At 46.5% G+C, this 5,345-nt stretch overlaps 1 non-coding gene across 1 annotated transcript; it reads right to left on the bottom strand.

The window, feature by feature from the left end:
- Positions 1-4,097: 4,097 nt before the first annotated feature.
- LOC113458474 lies at positions 4,098-4,202 on the bottom strand. The gene has a single exon (XR_003378858.1). It is a non-coding gene; the product is annotated as a U6 spliceosomal RNA (small nuclear RNA).
- Positions 4,203-5,345: the final 1,143 nt, after the last annotated feature.

Below are 5,345 nucleotides of genomic sequence, written 5' to 3'. Positions count from 1 at the left end.
AATCTTATAGAAGAAGAAAATAGGAAGTACACTTGAACACATTGGCACAGGGAACCACTTCCTAAATAGAACCCCAGCAGCACAGACACTGAGAGAAACAATTAATAAATGGGACCTCCTGAAACAGAAAAGCTTCTGTAAAGCAAAGGACACAGTCAACAAGACAAAATGACAACCTACAGAATGGGAAAAGATCTTCACTAACCCCACATCAGACAGAGGTCTTATCTCCAAACTATACAAAGAACTCAAGAAATTGGACACCAGGGATGGAGAGATGGCTCAAAGGTTAAGAGCATTGCCTGCTCTTCCAAAGGTCCTGAGTTCAATTCCCAGCAACTACATGGTGCCTCACAACCATCTGTAATGAGGTCTGGTGCCCTCTTCTGGCCTGCAGGCATAAACACAGACAGAATATTGTATACCTAAGAAAGAAAGAAAGAAAAAAAGAGAGAAAGAAAGAAATTGGACACCAAAAGATCACATAATCCAATAAAAAAATGGAGTACAGACCTAAACAGAGAACTCTCAACAGAGGAATCTAAAATGACTGAAAGACACTTAAGGAAATGTTCAGCATCCTTAGTCATCAGAGAAATACAAATCAAAACAACTCTGAGATTCCATCTTATACCTGTAAGAATGCCAAGATCAAAAACACTGATGGCAACTTATGCTGGAGAGGTTGTGGGGAAAAGGGAACACTCCTGTATTGCTGGTGGGAATGCAAGCTGGTACAGCCCCTTTGGATGTTAGTGTGGCGATTCCTCAGAAAATTAGGAAACAACCTTCCTCAAGACCCAATAATACCACTTTTAGGAATATATCCAAAGGATGCTTAATCGTGCCACAAGGACATGTGCTCAACTATGTTCATAGCAGCATTGTTTGTCATAGCCAGAACTTGGAAACAACCTAAATGCCCCTCAATTGAAGAATGGATAAGGAAAATATGGTACACTTACACAATGGAGTACTACACATCTGAAAAAAATAACAACAGCTTGAATTTTGCAGGAAAATGGATGGAACTAGAAAACATTATTTTGAGTGAGGTGACCCAGACACAGAAAGACAATTATTACATGTACTCACTCATAGGTGGTTTTTAAACATAAAGCAAAGAAAGCCAGCCTACAAACCACAATCCCAGAGAACTTGGACAACAATGAGGACACTAAGGGACTTACATAGATCTAATCTACATGGGAAGTAGAAAGTAGAAAAAGACAAGATCTCCTGAATAAATTGGGAGCATGGGGACCTTGGGGGAGGACTGAAGTGGGGGAGAGGCAGGGAAGGGAGCTGAGAAAATGTGGAGCTCAATAAATATCAATAAAAAAAGAAGCAAGGACTTGATGTTCTGAGTGCCTTGACAGTTTTCTTTTCTATCTTTCTCCACACACCACCTGTACGAATCCACAGGGCAAAGGAACGATCACAGGATCTCGACGAGTCCTCAGACTGAAGGCTGTCACTACCAAACAAACCTCAGACTGCATCTGAGCTCCTGTCTCCTCCAGTCTTCTATAGCTCTCTCAGCCCAGCCATCTCACTCCTGGCTCAGCCTCCCTAGGGCTGGGATTAAAGGCCTGTCATCCCAAGTGCTGGGATCACCTTTGTGTGAGCTCAGTTTCTGCTTTAGATGGCTTCAGTCCTACTGCCCAGGGTGGCCTTGAACTCACAGAGATCCCTTTGCTTCTGTCTGTCCCTGCGTGCTAGAATTAAAGGAGTGTGCCACCACTCCCTGAGCTCTGTGGCTAACTAGTGGCCTAACACTGCACTCTGATCTTCAGGCAAGCTTTATGTGTTCGCTACAAACAAAATATCACTACAAACCAAAGTGTTAATAAGAGAGAGACCTCAAAACAGGTTGAGCGAGCACAAGAATCCCATCCCTCTCTTTATCATGTGTTTACTGGACACAGGTTTTCTCTATGTAGCTCTGGCTGTGCTGAAACTTGGTAAGGAGACTAGACCGTTCTCAGAGTCAGAGAGATCTGGACGTCCCTCCCGTGCTAGGATTAAAAGCATTTGCCACCAATCTGGGCCTTGGGCTAATTTTTAGTGTCTGCCTACCCTTTCTTCTCCAACGCCATCTCCTGGGGCTTTTTCGTTCAAAGCAAGTGCTCCTAATGCTGAAAGGCAGACACTGTTTTAGAAACCTGTTGACTGAGCTCATAGGAGAACTACTTAGACCGCTCTTGGGGACGGTCATTTAGGAACAGCCTACCCAATGCAGAGAGCACGGTACCCATAACCCAGTTCATTATTAGGGAAGGCCCTTAGCTCTTTGTCAACACTGTGAAACCTAAGGGAGGCAGAGCCGGTGTAAAGATAACCAACCTTTACTAACCCCACACCAAGACAACTGTCACTGATAACTCCCTCTAGGACTAGTCTCTTTTCTTAAGGAGGGCACTGGGGACTGACTTCAGGGGCTCCCGCTGTTACCGTTCCTTTCAGGTGTGTTACTGAGCTACAGCCTCAATCCTTTTACTATTTTGAAACAGGGTGTGGCTCAATAGAAATAGCCCAGACTGGCTGTGTGTGGCTACCCTCTTCAGCCTCCCCGTGAGCCCGGCCTTCTTTTGTTTCTGTTTTGTTGACATAGGGTCTCCTCACTAGGTAGATTTGGCTGGCCTGGAAATCCCTGTGTTGACCATGCAGACCTCTAACTCAAAGGTCCCCCACCTGCTCCCCTGCTCCACAACACCGGACCCGGCCCTTAAAGAGTCTTTAACCAGGGAACTCAGGAACTGAATGGATATAAACTCATCTTCAGCTGAAGCAGCCACAGTACTATACAGTACGTGAGCTCTCAGTAACTCCCCTAGCCCAGGCTGCTGCCCCAAAGTCACCCTGAAGAGGGCACTTTTGTTCAGTGGCTAGCGGATGCCAGCTACAAGGAAGCCTGAGGAAGGAAACAAAACAATTGACCACGTGTTAGGGGTGGTTCTCGCAGAGGTTGCTGGGACAAGGAAGGGAGGTCCACGTGGAGTGGGAGGGACACTCTTAAAGTTTTGGTGGGGCTGGCATATAGAGGGGAAACAAACTACAAACGTAACACCCAAATGTGAGTTGTGATATTATTGTGAAGGAAACTGTAAAAAGCAAGTGGGTGTTACTCGGGGACAGGGACTCCGCAGCCCGCAGGGAACGCAGGGCAGGGTCGCTGGCAGAAAGCGCCCTGTGCCCTGCAGGCCTTCAGCGGAAGCTTCTGGCTCGGGGCTGGTTGGTTTCCTAACCTCCATCGGCAAGGGAGACTTTTTCTTTTCCTCGAGAAGGGAAAGGTGGCGAAGCCGGCCTTTGCCCCCCTCCGGAGCCGGTGTGGGACTGAGTTAATGTCAGCCAGGCAACTCCAATTCTTATTTACCTTTCTGAGCGCCTCGGAAAGCCTCCCAGGAGAATCCTCTCCCTGGAGAGAAGCCAAGACAAACCTTCGCTTTCTTACTACGAAGTTCTGTCCCCTGTTAAACAGCAGCCTTGTTGTCAAAAATGGAAGAGCCCCTGCAAGATGAATTACTCGTTTTCCTTCTCTAGGGGCTGTGGTGGTGGTCGGTGGGGTGTCTGGGAAAAAACCAAGACCCTGGCAGGTAACCTGGCTTATTGAAGGCCCTTCACACCGCAGGGATGCCTTCAAGGAGTGGAGATAATGGGAGGAATGGAATTCTGCAATTCCATAAACCTGCGTGGGAGGGTGAAAGACTTACTGTTAACTCTCTGCAGACTTGCAGCCACCCTATAGGGAAAGTGGCTATCATCCCAGGACAGATAAAATAGCTAGGGACTTGATTTATGGGTATTAAACACTGCTTCTCTTTAGGTTCCCTCGCAACTGACTCGGCTTTTTAGTTTGTTGTTGTTAGGACAGGGTCTCTCTCAGGTTGTAGCCCAGGCTGGCCTGGAATTCTACAAACTGAACCCAAAATCCTCTAGCCTCACCCTCCTTCCAGCTGGGATTATGGGTGTGCCCCATCACACCTCTCCTGGCCTTTACACTTTGAAACCTCTCTTCCTTACGTGTTTAAGTTCAGGGGTCACGGAAGCGTAAAACCTAATGGTTTTAAGAAGCAAGCTTTTTTTTCTTTTTTTTTTTAAATATGGAACGCTTCACAAATTTGCGAGTCATCCTTGCGCAGGGGCCAGGCTAATCTTCTCTGTCGTTCCAATTTTAGTATATGTGCTGCCGAAGCGAGCACTAGAAGCAAGAATTCCAATGAAAGTAATTCTTTGCCTGGCCTGGAGGCTCACACCTGTAGTCACTTCAGCACTCCGGGAGGCGGTAGAAAGCCATAAAGAGTTGGATGTCAGTCTGGGCATCCTGCCTCAAAAAAAGTCCCCAAATCAAACCCTGGAAAGACCTTTCTAGGTTTCCTGTGGGTTATCCCTTGAAGTTGAGCTACAATCAGACTGCCAGTCCAAAGATTCCAGTCTTGTCTTTGGGGAAAAGGTATGTTTACTATCTGATGTAGTGAAATTGTAAACTTTGGATTTTAGAAATGAAAAGTTTCCAGGAAAACTAAAGATGTGGACTGATGTAGGATGGCCAGCTGATAATTTATCTGCTGGTGAAGACATTTAAAAGGTACTACCGTTGATTACTGGCATCGTTCATTTCACAGAAGAAAGTATACTTTAGGGTAGTGGGTTGAAAGTTCACAGCTCCAGGTCAGCCTGGACAGTTTGGTGAGACCGTCTCAATGAGTCAAAATCAGGCTGTGCAGATAGCTCGGCAGAAGAACACTTGCTCAGCATTCATGACGTCCTGGATTCAATGTCTAGTACTTTTTGTTGTTGTTGTTTTTGGAGACCGGGTTTCTCTGTGTAACAGCCCTAGCTGTCCTGGAACTGGCTCTTGTAGACCAGGCTGGCGTTGAGCTCACAAAGCTCTGCCTGCCTTTGCTGGGATTAAAGGTGTGCGCCACCACCACCCAACATTTTTTCATTTGGTTTTTGTTTGTCTAGAACTTTTTAGCAAATACAGAAGAACATACCTTCATTAGAAAGTGCTCCCATTTCGAGGCCAGCCTGGTCTACAAGAGCGAGTTCCAGGACAGGCTCCAAAGCTACAGAGAAACCCTGTCTTGAAAAAGAAGAAAAGAAAAGAAAGTGCTCCCATGCACCTTGCACCCAGGGCTGGTGTGGACAGCACTCCCACCCACATTTTATCCTAGGCTGACTCTTGTTCAGTCTGTGCCCCAGCTCAGGGGTGGGCAGCCAGAAGAGGAGAGCCAACTCAGCGTTTTTAATTTTTTTCTTTTTCTTTTTGGTTTTTCGAGACAGGGTTTCTCTGTGGCTTTGGAGCCTGTCCTGGAACTAGCTCTGTAGACCAGGCTGGTCTC

Source organism: Microtus ochrogaster, unplaced genomic scaffold, assembly GCF_000317375.1.
Source record: "Microtus ochrogaster isolate Prairie Vole_2 unplaced genomic scaffold, MicOch1.0 UNK31, whole genome shotgun sequence".
Taxonomy (NCBI): domain Eukaryota; kingdom Metazoa; phylum Chordata; class Mammalia; order Rodentia; family Cricetidae; genus Microtus; species Microtus ochrogaster.
This window is presented reverse-complemented; position numbering and strand designations above follow the sequence as displayed.